At 32.8% G+C, this 17,429-nt stretch overlaps 1 long non-coding RNA gene across 1 annotated transcript; it reads right to left on the bottom strand.

Annotated features, from left to right (window-relative positions):
* Positions 1-2,547: 2,547 nt before the first annotated feature.
* Positions 2,548-16,850, bottom strand: LOC124425373. The gene is made up of 3 exons (XR_006942488.1): positions 16,553-16,850; positions 16,008-16,090; positions 2,548-3,151 (listed from the first exon to the last, which is right to left on the bottom strand). It is a non-coding gene; the product is annotated as an uncharacterized LOC124425373 (long non-coding RNA).
* Positions 16,851-17,429: the final 579 nt, after the last annotated feature.

Here is a 17,429-nt window from a genome sequence, read left to right as displayed (position 1 = left end):
ATGGAAAGTTAGTTCAGCCGCAGTCCTTCCGTTGCACACGGAGACTCTCTCAGCTGGCAGTCATGATAACTGAGAATGGTTATGAGAAGGATAAAGAGAGAGAGAGAGAGAGAGAGTGTGAGAAATTGTGAGAGGAGTGCTGAAGGGCGGAAGGGAGGAGCGTTAACCTCTAAGACAGCCGACGTCCTTTCTCGATCTTTGGCGGTGAACAGATATGCGCGTGTGTGAGTACACACTTGGAATAACAAGTGGCTCTGGACTTGATTTCTCTCTCTTCTATCTCTTTCTCTATCTCTCTGGCTCTACCCCCCCCCCTCTGTTCTCAGACGCTCGACATTCCACGAGACCGATCTTGAAGTGGATCCACTCGGATCTGTTTTCTTTTTCATGTATTCGTGACATTTGAAAGTGATCGTAACTTCACGATCAATAATCTAAAATAATTGGACGAGATATTTCCTCTTTTTCCTGTTTCTTTTTTTTTCTAATTCTTTTTTTTTATTTTTTTATTTTTTTTTTTTTTTTTAGTTAGATATCTATCTATCAGATTAATGAAATGCGCGAAAAAGAAAATTATCAATTGCTTGAATTCTTCTTTCTTTATCTATCTCAAATCGATAACTTATAAAATAAATAATTAGACTTTGGTTTTCTCTTTAAAAGGTTTTTAAAATGGATACGAAAAGTTTAATATCAATCCCATTCCATTTCTCGTATTGCCGATCCTGTGCATTTCAGGTGACTTATCACCCGTGCCAGAAGGAATTACGAGCTTCTAAAAGGAGAGAAAGAAAAAAGAAAAAGAAAAAGAGTGAGAGAGAAAGAGGAAGAGAAAGAAGAAGAGAGAGAGAGAGAGAGAGAGAGAGGCATTGGAACACCCAAGAGTACGAGAAGAAGATTCGATCGATCGATCCGTAAAACAACAAAACCATTATCTGTTTCGAACGTTCGAGCACAAGGTAAACCGTCTTTCGTACTTTGAACTAGGGATTGTTTTACCGGAAGTCAAAGAGGTCACTCTCTATGTCCAAGCTGACAAGGTTAGGTGACAATTTCACTTTACCTGTTAGTCGATTTAAACCTGTTGAGAAAACTTTCAATGACGTTTTATCAACAAATAAATTACCTTTAAATTTATTGTTCTGTAAGAAATTTTCCAATTCAGTATTTTTTTGAACTATCAAATTTAAAAAAAAAGAAAAAAAAAATAATCACGTGATATGTTTTTCACTTTACAAATTATTTCTAATGCACATTAATTTCATCTGTAAATTATTCCAATATCATTCCCAAATTATTATCATTAAGGAATTAATTATCCGTGTTAATTTATTTCTCATTAAATTCCTGAAGATAAAAAAATAAATTCGCAATTAAGTTTGTTTACGTAATAAAAAATTCATACAAGAAAATATTTATATTTTTGACTATTTCGATTTTCACGAATGAAGAAGGATAACACATTTACATACTGAATTCTTAATCATATCGATCTTACGAAGAGTAGAATCAGGTCAAATGGTTAACGTTTCCAATCGATTTTTCTTATAGATATACAAGTTTTCCGTTGGGTAATCCTACTTATTTGTAAAAATAGCGTGAACTTCAACGTAGCGAGCGAATTCCTTTTAATTAACTCTAATTAACATTAAATTCAAACGTATTCGCTTTCATTTCATAGAATTGGCTTGTTTTTAGTGGCGCTTCCGAGAAGAGTTCCTGACAACAGCAAAGATGATACAAAATGTAAAAAGAGAGAAAAAAGAAAGGGAAAGAAAGAAAGGGAGAGAGAGAGAGAGAGAGAGAGAGAGAGAGAGAGAGAGAGAGAGAGATAAAGAAAGAAGGAAAGCAGAGAACGGACGAGGTTGTTCGATGTAAAAAAAAGTGTGAGAATATTTCTGCGACTCCGTGGATCGTGCGATTCAATGATTCGCAAAAAGAAAGATCGACATCTAGAAAGAAAAAGAAAGAAAAACAGAATATATTTTCTATTGAAGTAAAAGGCACGGTATAAATTACTTGGAAGCATAAATTTTTATTCAGAAGTTGGCATTGGTGTACGGAAAGAGGACTTTCCTTTCTTTCTTTCTTTCTTTCTTTTTCTTTCTTTTTGTTTTCTTTTTTTAACTCGTCGTTAAGTAGAGGATTACGTGATTCGAGCTATGGTAAATACCGGGGAGAAGAAAAAAGACGTCATTATCGTTAACGTTGCATATCGAATGCGGGGTCATGAAGTGTGCCTTTAAGCCTCTTGGATTGGGGTATCGTCTTCGTGAAAGGTCTACATAATTTTTCTGCTTTCTGTTATATTTTTTCTTGAAAAGAAACGACTCTTATGAAAAGCTCTTCACTTCGCGAAACAAGAACGAATAGTAGAAAAAGAAAAAGGGGGAAAAAGGAAGATAAAAAGAAGGAAGCCATGATCTACGAAAAGATTAATCAACCTGTATAAACCGAGTTATTTTCAATCGATATTTTTTTATTTCAAATGAAGATCTAATATAATTAAATAGAATTTTATTATTTCAAAATTATATTTATCTATCGGTTTATTTATTAACATATCGTTTAAATTTAATATACGTTCCGTTTATTTGTATCAGCTCAGTTTTAAAATGATTCGCATTTTGATCAATATGTTGTAGAATAATTCACGTGTTAGTGGTTTCAATAGCTTTAACTATAAATATTTTATAATATAATAGTATTTAAGATAATTTAATACTATTTTTATTATTATTTAAACAAACTTATGATTAATTTATAAAAAAAATTATATAAGCAAAAATTTTTGGAACGATAAATCATAAGAAAGAATTTAACTGGCCGATATCCTTGGTTTTATATATAGTCTTCGCGAAAGAAAGGATTCGTTCTACGGCTATAAACAATGGCTGATTGTTTTCGAGGACGGTTACGGAGGAAAATATTTAGATTAGAGCCAACGCGTACGGCTGGTAACGTCGGCGTGTGTCTTCTTAATTTTGGCCTGGCTCTTCTTGTGAATGCGAGAGTTTACGATGGTAATTCCGGTATATGCCGTATGTCGAAAAAGTTTACTTTGATTATTTGTACAGCTCGAATCCGGCAGACCGTTGCATCTGCCGTGAGTATCTCCGCTCGTTACCCTCTTCGACGAACAAAATGTGTCCTGCAACGAAACAGAATATTCTGTTCATATTCTATGAATAATAACTATGAAACTATTCAAAAATATCGCGCGTTATTGTTTTTGACATTTTAAAATAACCACAAACTGTCGAGTCTCAATAGATCAATAATGAAATGAAATTCTCGTGTAGAAAAAAAGAAATAATAAATGATTTTAATTTTATTTTTATATACATATATATATATAAAGAGAAAGAGAGAGAGAAATATAGAAGAAATGATTAAGCAGGTACTCTAACGACGAACATCGTAGATTATTCGGTTACTAGCTCCGAATAAATCGCCCGTTAACGCACAATTTTCGAACTTTCTATCCAATTTGCAAGTTCCCGTTTGGGTACTTGCTGAGAGAGAAGAAAAAAAAGGATGAAATAAGAAGGAAGACTAGCTTTTATAGGAAGATTACGGGGGGTGACGAGGTCTCGTAAAGTTTTTCTTCCCTTTTTCTCTTCTTTTTCCACGTATAATACCGCACATACATAAATCCGATTCACAAGGTGTAGGTACACGTTGGCATAGGTACCGTAGGACTTACACATATACATACGAGCGTCATTCGCGTGCACTAGCGCATGTCTATATGTTGCTCTATGCTTCGAAGAAAAACTTTTACGCTATACTATCCCAAGAAGCGTTCTTGCTTTCTCTTTAACTATCTTCGAAATACGAACTCGCATTAATTCTTAGAAGAAAGAGGAGAAGAAGAAGAAGAAAAAGAAGAAGAAGAAAAAGAAGAAGAAGAAGAAGAAGAAGAAGAAGAAAGAAACGTATGTAGATTCTTTCTTCTAAGAAAAAGATCCATGCTGACGTTCAATTGAATAGAAAAAGAGTTTGTAACTAAAATTTTTCCTTTTTTAAGTTTCCATCATTTTCGAATAAATTAAATAAATAAATAAATATTAAAAAAAAAAAAAATTATCTTTAATCAAAATAACCATCCTATGTGATATTTTTATATACATGGTGTAAGCTTCGGGATTAGCACAATGAATGATATTTATTGAAATGAAACTATTTCTACGAATATTCACGAAATTCAAATTAAAATATAAAGGGAAGAAATATGAAATATTCTGTTTCGAAGCGAATGCTTTTATCTGGATATTTCTGGGCCAATAAGTATTCGGAGATGAGATAATAAGCTGAGTCTTGTCAAATCTTTGTCTAGTTTACTAAAGGAAGTGAGATGAACGTCTAGCTAGGAACTTGCCTTTAATTATAGTTCTTGTCTGACTAAAGTCAACAAGACAAGTATTTACTTTCTCTGGAGTTATTGTTGGTCCAATATTATTATTATTATTATTATTATTATTATTATTATTATTATTATTATTATTACAAGTAAAAATTGGAAAATATAAAATCGTCATTGTATTAATAAAGAATTAAAAAAGTGAATATTAAATTATATTCAATATTATTATTAAGTTATTAAACTTATTCTTGAATATGATATAAATCGTATTCATTAAAGATCTATATCTGTCATATCGTTAAAGTTATAATATTGTCGATTTTAGAAATTGCATAATTTTTATTTTCTCTGTATATCAACGAATAATAGTGACGTGCCTGAATCGATTACGAAGAGAGCGGTGAGATTGGTGGAAGGAGAAATAGGATGAAAGGTATGGCAATAGAGAGGGAGAAGAGGAGAAGAAGGGTTAAGGGAAGGATCGAGAGTTATGGAGAACGTACTGCGACGAATCTTGCGGTTTTGTCGGCCGCACGGGACACGTCGCGTGACGTGTACGGTTTTGCAGATCACGTGTAGATGGGTGAACCGCGTTGCTTTTTGCCGGTACAGTCGGCCCAAACGATTAGTTCAGGAGTGGGGGTAGGTTCGGGAGGTGAGGCAAAGGGCTTAAGAGCGCTCGTGCGATCCGTTCACTTAATGAGGGTTAAATTATGCAGGTCTGCTCGAGAGTCTCTCGAGAGGATGGCCGGAGCTTCGAGGTGAAAAGGGATAGCGGGAAGGGAAGGCGGCCGGATTTTCGAATAAAGTAGATTTATGGATCTCCCGTGAGTACTGTGCTACTCGGAAAAGAAGAAAAAAAAAATCGAAGAAGAAAACTTAGAATTTTTTCACTCCTTTTCTCTCTCTCTCTCTCTCTCTCTCTCTCTCTCTCTCTCTTCTGTCGTCCTTTTTTTCTTTCAAAACGAAGATCGTTCAGTAATTTTCATTCACGTTTTATTCTTTTGAAGAGATTTAAACTCCTCTGCCGTACGTCGAACATACTTTTGCATGGGTAAGCGTTTGTTCTAGTTTCGTACAAATATTCGTACATAGATAGTGTGTATATATACGCTGATAAGTATTGTCTCGAGTTTTGCTACGAACGAATTTAGTCGGTGCCAACGTTGAAACTTTACTATGAAATATGTATAGTACTATGAAACATTTGACAGCAGTCGAGATAGTAATAAAATTCTAGAAAGTACGGGAAAAGTAAGGGAAAAGAATTTCGTGTATTTCATTTTGATTTCGTATGTATAAGGAGAAACATCTGAGTGAAAGAAATTGATTGTGATATCATATTTTTTGATCGACTGAATGTATGTAATATATAAAATATTGATAGAGTATACCGAGTGAAAATATTTATTATTTTATTTACCATTATTCATTCGTATTTATTTATTATAGATAATATTAAGAAATATTTAATAACGTAATATTAATAAAGATAATATTTGGCTTTCCTTATATAAGCATTGCAAGAGTCATATATGCGTATGCATATATGTCGTTATATTTAAAGTTATGTTTTATTGTGTGATAAAATTCGAAGTTATATTAAATCTAAACGATATTTGCATTTCAGTCTTCTAGTTGTCCCAGCGTAGCAATTTTCCTCTAAAGGATTTATGAGAGCTTCGACTTTGGTCTTGTATTTTCACGTAAATCGCATGATTTCTTCTTTTATAACGTGGATTTATAAAGCTTTGCGTATGTCATCATTTCTAACATGCCAGGATGCGTCTATGATTGTACGAAAAATTTTTTTCTTGCAGACTTTTCACTTTTTTTTTTTTATATACGATTTAGCTGCCACTCCCCAACGCTAAAATCCCCTAGTCCCATAATAGTTTAATTACATTCTTGTACATCAATATTATGTCACCTCTGTTCAATTTGGATTTTCTAAACATAAGTCAATCTATTGATTTTTTAATTAATTTAATCAATTTTATTTTTAACTTGACACATTGATTCCAATTGATTTTCTTATCTAGCAGTAATGCCAAATACTTTATTGAATTAGTCAGTGTTACTATACTATTATTAAGCTTACAGTTTGCAAATATATCATAACGTGAAAATAGTTTGGATAGATTTGATAACGTTAACTTTAACTTTATTGGATGTTATCAAATTTTCAAATGGTCTAAAATGATACTATAGATTACGCTAGTGATATATTCATGTATGGAGATTATTATTGTATCACTTGTAAACATTGATATATGAGTATTTTAGAAGATAAGAATATTGATGGTGTAAATAATATAAAGGTAATGGGCCAATTATCTGACCTTTTGATATATCAGCTTCAATGAGTATTAGATATCAATGATAGTATCTTTGATTTTTTTTTTTACATCTGAAAGTATCTGTTATTTATGCAAGATGAATAGAGCGTATATACCAAAGTAGAAAGCATTATAGTTTCTTTACCATTCTTTGATGCAAAGCTTCGTTGAAGGCTTTCTCGACTTCAATGAAGAGTACAAAATAATATTTTTTGTCTTTTTTTTTCTTATAATGCTTACAATATTTATCTATGTGATATGTCTGTTCAAATTTTTATATTCTTCTTGGAATTCAATTTTTTGATCTAGCATTAGCTTTTCTTCACCTTTAACAACGGTACTGATTCTTTTGTAACCTTATCGATTATATTTGATAGAATTGGAAGGAACAAGATAGCTCTGTATGATTGCGGTAAATTGGAATTTTTCCCGGAGTTTTATAGAAATATATAATATTGCACCTTTGCATGATCGTGGAAAGTATCCAATAGGTAAAATGGCGTTAATTAAAATGGTTACGTAGCGGATACCTATTAGGGACCAGTTCTTTGAGCATTCTATCTGTAATTAGGTCACACCCAGAAGAGGTTTTATTATTTTTTAAGTTTACAAATTATAGATCTGAATTCATCTTTCTTAAAAGGTTTGTATATAGGAAAATTATTATATCAGTGTAATTATTGCCGATTACATTGATGAAAACTTCCTGAGGATGGTCTGACATAATATTCGTTTGTTCCTCCAATGATTTTATCCATGATCCTGCAAAACTTTTAATTGGAATGTTTGCAAATTGTGTCGGTCTTTTTAATTATTTAGTCGCTTTCCACAAGAAGTAATTTATTATTTCTGTGGTGTCAAAGTTCAGAATATACCGGCTAAATTTTTTATTGTTATGGTTTAATATTTTATGTTTTTATAGTTGATGGTTAATTTGTTCACACACATATATATATATATATACACATACTATTTAAAACTATATCCCGATTTTTCATTGATAAATGACAAAAGTTCCGGAAACATTATCTCATAAAATAGTATGATAATAGCATAGTCGATTTATCGCATTTTCTAAAGTCCGTTACTATTTACGTGTTTGCGTTAAGATCAAGGTTATTTGAAACGGCAACTCTACGAAGTATTATCTTTATTTATTATTAGTTCATTCATAATATTCCACAATTAAATTATAATGACATTGTTAGTAAACATTTAATCTACGTAGTAATATGATCAATATGTATTTGTCCTTCTAGTCTTTGCTCCTTTTATTTCATTGAACGAATCAGTCGTATTCAGATCGTAACAGTAATGAATATCGCTCTAGATCAAAGCTTAACGTAATATCTCTTATAAGTTTATTTTTAGTTAATTTTCAGTTCATCGTAATAAATATTTTCTTTTATTTCTCTTATATCGTGCAATGCGTAATCATAATGTTTATGTTTTTATTAAAATATATATGTTGATAAAAATTGATATTAATAGAATAAAAATCTATTAAACATGATAGTTAAATAAAGAAATATTACGACAATTAATTGATTCGATCATATTCTTTGTCGTTGATTTGCTTTTCTTGATATTTGTTCTTATTAACGCCGCTATAATTGCTTTCAGTATGCGACCTATTCGCTACCCAATGTTACTTGGTAATGCTTATATAAGCTAGTTTCCATGTAATTACAAGAAAAGTAGAATCAAGGAAGAAAGGTACGGACAATGTTGCCTCGAAATTAAAACTTTTAAAAAAAAAAGATAATATCTTTTATATACAAATATGTGTGTCTACTTTTAATTAAACGATTAATTTCCACGTCAAAGCAGCAAGCAGCACTTCCTCTTTCGTTATTATTTTTCGACTAATTTAATTTTTCTTTAGATTTAATATTTGGAAAAAAAGAAAGGAGAATAAGAGACAGAAAAAGGAAATAAATAAACTGGATTTATAATAATTTTATAATAAGGCTTGAGTAAAAAGACCTGAAACCAAGGAGAGCATTCGACGGGAGTTTACACAATTACGAAATCTTTTGTAACCTCGGGAGCAGGGAAATTCGCTCGAAAAGAACTCCACGCCTTTCTTCTTTATACTTGGAGCGAAAAGAAAGAACAGCATTTCTTTTCTTTTTGACTTTTTTATTTTAATATTTTTTTTTTCTTTCTCTTTTCTTTTTGTTTTTTCTTTTTTTTTTTTTTTTCTTTTTTAGGAAACAAGAGAAAGAGAACGAAGGTAGAAATACAATTCATGATTTCTGTCACGGTCGCGTATGTCAAAGTACTGTACATTATTATGTGTCCGTTTGCCTTATGTCTATGTACATAGATATTTTACCGTGTTAAAAAATGTAACGAGTATAGCGGCATTTTAAAGAATTTTTGTAAAAAAAAAAAAAAAGAAAAAAAGAAGAAAAAGAAACGTACTTGGAAAATATAATTGTACAGGAATAACATCGATTCGGAATGCCAAATACTTTTAAAAATAAATTTCGTGCAAGGATTAAAAAGTTATGCTTCCAAAATAAATGTTGTACAATGATTAAAAAGAATAAAATTACTTTATTATAAAATATTCTCTTTAATTTGCTACACTATCCAATGAATTTAGAATAAGTATTGCACGTTTTATGATTTAACCCTTTAAACCTATCATAGTGTACTTTTTCTTCATTTCGATATTTCTTCTGATGTTATTAAAGAAATAATTTTGTCAATGTTCATTCAGATTCTCAGTATCATAAAAATCAGATCAATTCTCACATTAATATTTTCTCATTAGTATAAAAAGAGTAAAGTTACAATTTGGAAATGACACTAGTTGATAATTTATAATAAGTTAATTGCAAATGAGATTGCAAATAAATGTTTATAATTTATGTAAAAACGTAGTGTTATATCCTTTGTTGTTCGAAAATGGAAATGGTTTTGAGGATTTCGCGTTGCTCCAATAAGCAGGAATAGTGTACATCTAGGAAGGAGGAAGTATTTGGATACGGCGAAATCGTTGGAAGCGCATGTTCGCCACCTGCCGGGTATACGAAAGGGTTGGTGAGTAGGGGATAGCTCGACGCGCCTGTGCGCGCTATTGTCGATGAATAATGCATCTGCAGTGCCACGCGCGTACCTAGAAATCCTTCTACCATCGGATACACTGCACCTACGTATCTCATAGCGCATAGGACGCAAGAGAAGAAAGAGAGAAATAGAGATAGGAGAGACATAGAGAGATAGAGATAGAGAATGAGATAGAGAAAGAAAGAGATAAAGAGAGAGAGAGAGAAAGAGAGAGAAAGAGAGAGAGGGAAGATACATAGCTCACGAACGCCCACGGTAGGCTGCTTTCGACGATTCTACGAGCTTTCAGACTCGACTTATAAACGATATCCTTTGTGTCCGTTTCTGTTTCTGCTTTGACCATGCGATTGTACGTTTTAGACTTTACGTGTTCCTTTATGTACCGTAATATTACCAATATGCAACGATTCAACTTTGATGATTGTAACGTCACGTGTAATAGGATATCTAACGTTTGCTACGTTTGACAAATCTATGTTTAATTATGTTACGATACAAGACAAAATCATTATGAAGAATATCCAATCAATGATTTTAATCCTTTAACTTTGTATTTCGTTTCTTTGAAAATAAGCTTACTTTCGTCTTTTACATTTCGTTCCTTTTTCTATTTCATTTGAAATAATACACATTTAAATACAATATTATTAAAGAACGAATCTAAAGAGAGAAAGAGAGAGAGAGAGAGAGAGAGAGAGAGAGAAAGAAAAAGAGAAAATATACATTACGAGTATCGATGTGTGGCGAGTATCGATCGGACGTCTGAACCAGGACGTCGTTGGATTTCATATTACCTTCCGTACGGAAGCGCAATCTCCGTGTTTCGCGCAATGTAATCGAGGATTACATTGATGCGTAACGTAATCGCAGATAATATTCCTGCATGAATTAGTTTCTCTCGTATAAATTTTCGACGGAAACCGTCCGAATCTTTTATCTCCACTCAATCGACCTGCATCAAAATCTACAATTTATTAGCAACAGGAATATAAACGAAATGAATTAAAGATACGATCATTTCGATTAATAACTCATTGGTTTTAAAATTAGTAGTAATGCGTTTGCTATTGATAAATAATTTACGTAAACGTAAAGGGAATTTTTATTTTTCAAATGTATGTGTATATTTAACATGCTCCAAGGATGGAGCATAAAGGAGAATATATAATAGAGTTCTTAAAATGACATTGTTGTGAATGACTTGACTAAAAGGATCAAAGGAGTTACCACAAAGGTGGCTAAAATGTAAGAGCAAATAAGAAAACGTTAACGATAATGAAAATTCGAATTGTGCAAAATAAGTTGATGTCGTTGTAATCGAGTTATAAGACATAGGTTGTTGCCTGTATCGATTTACTTTCAAGAGCATTCGGTTAATGTCACAATAAGGTTATCCTGTTCCATATCTAGACCTTATACTATATATATATATATATGTGTGTGTGTGTGTGTGTATGTATGTATGTACGTAACAACCTTGCACCATCGTTCTCAGGACTTACGCAGAAAGCTTTAGTTGAGATGAGAAGAGAAAGGAAGGGAGGAGAAGAGAGTACGTGAAAATTCGAGTACGTGCATTACCATCGTGAAACGGGATTCGAGCTCGTAAAATCGTTAGCAACGAAATCGATATAGGCTGCCGATCGCGAAAACGAACGGTTTGTAACGATACGAATCTGGTTTTGTAATCGAATATATACGCGGTTCTACCGAAATTCGATACATAATTTATCGGATGAACTCTGGCGCCTTTATGCAGGCAGCCACCTGCAAAATGGCGCCAGAGGAAAATCGTAAAATATTCTATAGTCAGTAGCAATTCCCTCTCTCATACTTTGTCTCTCGTTTAACAGAAACCTTTCATTATAATAAATTATACTCCTTTTACAGAAATGACGACAAATACCTACTGCTTGCTTTGTTTAGAGAATGCAATATAACTTGTTTTGATTATTATGACCATAATTCACAAGCTCTCTTTTCATTGTTCATTTTGGCTCCTAGATTTTGTTATAGTAATCTAATAATAATCTAATATTCAAATAAACGTTCGCTCGATTCTATATTTATAAATACGAATCGTTATATGCGTCTAACGATAAACGATTTCAATGAGAAACGTAAGTGAACATATTTCATCTCGTTGTTCTCATGGAAAATGTTATTTCGATAGAAATTATAACTTTTCGTATTATTATATACGTCAAAAATATTTCAGGAATTATGAAATATTCGATACCGTTTATTCATAATTTCTCTCTTATTCATAAACATACATATATGTACATATCTAAAGGTGATTTTTAAATAGTGATAAAAAAAAGATATTTCAATATGAAGAATATGACACAATTTTGAAATCGTTTACGTAAGATCGATATAAAAAGGGAAACAGAAAAGAATAATAATAAAAAAAAAAAAAAAAAAAAAAAAAAGGAAAAAAAACGATTGCGAAATAACGGAATTTTTGAAAAGAGATGAAAAAATTCGAAACATCTGAACGACTAGATTTTTCACACGAGACAAGAAATTAAAGGTAAAACGTTTCAAGAGAGTTTTAAATGTTTTTAAAGCTCGCCCGACGAATTGAGTACCTTACTTTTGCAAGCATATAATTCGAGACAATCAGGTTTCAAAGAACAACGTTCGAAGGTTTTCGGACCTTTCGCACACAAAAGGGACCAACCGCAGCGGTCATCTCGCTTGGTTCCATTCGCAACACTTTTTTCTCTTTTTTTTTTTTTTTTTTTTTTTTTCCCGTGCTATTACAAGGACCAGAGTTTAAAAGCCGACTAACTCTCGTTCATTTCCATTCTTTTCGCTTTGTTTTTTATAATACGAAAAGAATGTACTTCAGTTAATATCTATTGCAATTTCAAGGATAATAATTGATTACTTGATGAATGATCCGTTTTTCATTCATTTTAACAACTACATTTTGAAGGAAATATTAAGAAAATAATGAATTATAAAAATTCAAAGAATAATTTAACACGTTTTTATATCTTTATGATTTATAAGTGTAAAGATAGAGATTAGCTTTCGTTATAAGTCGTTAAAACGTTAATAACAACAACGTTTAAAAAAGTTTTATTCATGTTCTGAACATTTAGATTCTTTTCTATAATACTTTTCTCGTTACATCCTTTTTCTCTTTTATGAAAGAGTCCTACATTCGGTAAGATCCGTAGCAAAATTTTATTCTCCAAACGCTTGCTCGTCGTTAGGAACGATGTCGTAGGTATTCATTCGTTGAATACGATGATGAAGCGATTCGTGAGAGGCGGCAAGAGGATGGGAATAAAAATATCATGCTCGATATTATCTTCAAGGAAAGAGGGTCGACTTTATGAAAACTCGGATGTAGTTGGTACGAGTGAAACGTATTTGCGCATAAATATTCCTTTATGAAGGGATAGTAGTATTTGAGCTAGTGCATCGATAATGCTGACTTCAAGTCAAAACGTACGAAACTAAACTTATATGAACGATATCGATATATTATTATTTCGAAGGAGAATAATATGAAAGATATTCAATAATAATAGATAGATTTTCAGTATAATATTTGAAAATATTTCTATGTGAATTATAATCGTCACATTGTTATCGTAAAAGTATAAAAACATAATACTATAGTTAATGGAATTCGAATTCTAATCGAGAATTTTTTCACGAGTATTATTTTAAATCATTAAGATTTAAATAAGTAGAGAAATATTCGTGAATTTTGTTCTTTCGAATTTTAACAAAACGTATTGTAGCTTTGATATTATTAAGATAATTTAAAATTAGTTACTAAAGATGTTTTCATCGTATTATTCTCCCTTTAGTCGACAAGTCTTATGGTTAATATAGTAAAAACAGGTAGACACGATAAAAGTTGTCTTTTCGAGACTCTCCAACGAGACAGTTCAAACGACAAACTTTCAAAATATCTGCCGTCTAATGAAAGGCACGTAAGCCATGGAAATTTGGCGAAGTCGCGAGACTCTATGTTGGACGGAAAAAAAAAAAAGAAAAAAAAAGAAAACGAAAGAAAAAAATGTAAGAACGAGCAGAAGCAAAGAAACAGAAGAGAGAGAGAGAGAGAGAGAGAGAGAGAGGTGAGGATAGGAGAAATCGCGCAAAACAAGGCCTTAATGAGAAGTACTTTAAAAGTTGGTTACGCGCCCTTACGCGAGAGGATGTCGAGAGTCTGTGGTACACTGTGGGTAACCAAAGTCGAGGGAAAAGAGGGGTGGCTACCGGGAGATCGTTAGAACTCCATTTCACTTTATTGTAATTCCATTTTTCCCGTCTGCAAATAAACGCTCCGGTGGTCACGTCTATCGCGTTATCCGCCTTCGGTGGAAAGTTTCGGATAGACGGGGTTAAATAGCACTCGCCCATCGTACCACCCTTACCTAACTCCCCAGCCACCCTCCTTTTAACTCTCCTCAGCTACGAAAGAAGAGAATCTTCTTCTTCTACTTCTTCTTCTTCTTCTTCTTCTTCTTCTTCTTCTTCTTCTTCTTCTCTTATCAAGCTATCTTGTTTTTTCCTTTCTTCTTTATCAACTCTCTCTCTCTCTCTCTTTCTCTTTCTCTCTCTCTCTCTCTCTCTCAGGCTGTCTTTCTCTTCTTTGTTTTTTTTTCTTCCTCTAAACCTTCGATCTTCCAGTTTTATCAAAGAGCTAATAACATCGTATAGTTATCATAGTGATCGCGCTTTCGTATACCATCTTTCTACTTTCTCGATATAACCTCTATAGTTACTTCCATCTTCTTTCGATCCATTCCCCATTCCTTAAGCAACGCGGTTACTCTGATGGTCGTACGATAATTCGCAAAGCGAAGATTTTTCGCGTTCATTTTGGTGAAAGTAAAGTTATCAGACTTTCTTAAGATTTCACGTACACGTGGTAAAGTTATTCTCCTTCTGTTCTTTCTTCCTTTCCTTTTTATCTTTTTCTTCTTCTTTCTTCCTCTTCTCCTTCTTTTTCTCTATTCGAAGTATCAACGTTTCTCCCCGTGGAATATACAGTCTCCTGTCTTCTTTCATGGATCGATCGAGCACAGTATAGAAAATATAACGTCGTAACGACATCGTATTTTTTATTGCAGTTTCTACATTACGGATATAAAACAGTAAAAATTATCGGTGCTTTTTCAACGCAGCTCGTTTCATGAAAACTTAAGAAAGATTTCGAATAAACTCTAATATGTAAATATACATATATATATATATATATATATATATATATCGACGTATATCGATGTAATGTATATACATTATTTTGGACAAAAATAATAAAATAAAAATAATATAATAAAGGGAACATATATATATATATATATATATATATATATATTAAATTCAAACACACTTAAAATAATGTTTATATCTGTAAAGAGAAGAAAGAGAAAGAACTGTAAGGAAGAAGAGGACTAAAAACGAAAGATATAGTGAAATGAAAAAGAGAAGCCCTACAAAACGTGGATAAGAAAGGTTTGAAGAGGCCAAGGAGCAAGTAACCTCACGTTATGACGTCGTAAAGCACGAGCCGGAGTGAATTTAAAGTCGCGGAGAAAGTGCACCGGTCGAATAGTTTTTCTTTTATCGACGAATACGATGCAGCTCGCTACCGAATTGCAGTTTAATCGTGCACCTTCTGTTTTACCCTGGAATATGATTCGTCGATGGGGCACATACTTGGTATAGAGAATAGAAGAATGAAAGAGAGGTAGAGAGAAATCGAATTTATTGCTATGAGGAACTACAGAGTAATACGAAAAAAAAAAAAAAGAGAGAAAAAAAATCTACCTGGAAATAAAGTGAAATATTAAAAATGAAAATAATAGAAATGGAATTGATATTGTTAAGAAATAATGATAAATATAAATAAATGTGAATACGTATGTAGGTACTTATTTAAAATGTGAAAAATATTAAATTATCAATTGAATAAATAATATATAGAAAGAAGCAAATAAATCGTTAATAGAAGCTTAAAAAGAGAAAAATAATGGTTTCCAATCGATGAAACTTTTTGCTTTTGGTTCTATGAGGAACAAACAATAGAAATTTTCCAATCTCTCTGTATGGCTGCGTGCACGGGACACCGTGATTCCAAATTTTATGTTGCACGGGAAAAAAAGGACGAAATACAAGATTTATTCGGCGAATTACGGTAACGACGAACGAAAATATCGGTCCACCACAGGAACATTACTATCTCCTACCTTTTTATCGGCACCATTCGAACGTCCAGTTCCTCTACCTCCGCCAACCAACTTCCGTTGAAATTCATTTGCCGTCTGGTCTCCTATTGAAAATATATATCCGCTAATATGCCGCACTTTGCAACGATATTTACGAGCTAACCAAAGCCCTTTTGAACGAAACCACGTTAATTTACGACTCGTTACCGTACTCTTTTCCATGGTCTATTATCACAATTACATTAACTTTTTTACATATTTAGAATTTTTCTTTTTAGTTATATGTGTGCGGAACGTAATAAGAAGAAAAAGAAATCTCTACGAATTTTAGATGAAAATTCGAAATTCTCTACTTTTTTCCTTTTTTTTTTTCTTTCTCTCTTTGTTTTTTATTTTTTTTTTTTAATTTTTTTTTCTTTTTTTTTCTTTTTTTTTTTTTTATTATTATTATTCTTCGCTTTGTTTACGCACTAAGGATGAATTTGAAGAGTCACCGATGGTTACCGGCCGTGCCGAGTTCTTCGATAAATATTTAGAAAACGTCAAATGAAAGTAGACGCGCTTACCGAAGGACGGTTAATCTATCTCGCAGGAACAGGTTTCTTATTTCTCTGGGTGTTTTCTTAAGACGCGTTTTAAGAAGAGAAGCGTCCCCAGCGTTCTCTAGACGTAGGCATCTCGTCTGCTCCCCTTCACCCTCTTCTCTTTCTCTTCCTCTCTCTCTCACTCTCTCTCTCTCTCTATCCCTACTTCTTTCCCTTCCAAGCCATCCTTAAAAATCTCCGGCTACGGATTTACGTGAAACTAAACATTTACGTTTTTCTCTAGCCCCTGTTGTATTTTATCCCATTGTTTTCTTTTTCCTTTACGTACCGAGCTATGGACTCTGTAAATGTAAACAATCATTTATCAATCATAGATTATGAAAATATTAAAAAGAAAATAATTAATTATTAAATCATTAAAACTTATTAAATGCCCCGAAATGTATTATCATTTTTGATTTGAATTTCGCGGGTTGACCTATCTGCAGTTGAAATATCCATAATATATGCGTTCTATCGCTTGGACCAACGCAAAATTCTCCAATAGAATTTATATTTTATCGATTTGTTTCTCTACCCCTTCTTCCTCCCAACCACCCTCTCTCTTTCTCTCTCTCTCTCTCTCTCTCTCTCTCGCGCGCGCGCGCCCACGCGTTCTCATACCAACTGACGGACCTTAACGAGTCATTGTGAACGTGACTGTCGCACGTTATTTATGCATTGCATGGTGCATTCGTAATAAAAGCACCTCCACGAGCTTTCCTCATTTCGCGTGTTGTGAGTGTATAGCCGTTAGTTGTAGGTGTCGAGAAATCGCGAACGAATCAAACGAGTTGTAGAACGCGAGTCGTAAAAGAATTTTTGTCGGTCCAGTTTTACGAGCTTTCGGTCTACGTGT

This window comes from Vespa crabro, chromosome 7, assembly GCF_910589235.1.
Source record: "Vespa crabro chromosome 7, iyVesCrab1.2, whole genome shotgun sequence".
Lineage (NCBI taxonomy): Eukaryota > Metazoa > Arthropoda > Insecta > Hymenoptera > Vespidae > Vespa > Vespa crabro.
Note: the sequence above shows the minus strand (reverse complement) of the source record. Positions and strands in the feature narration are given on the sequence as shown.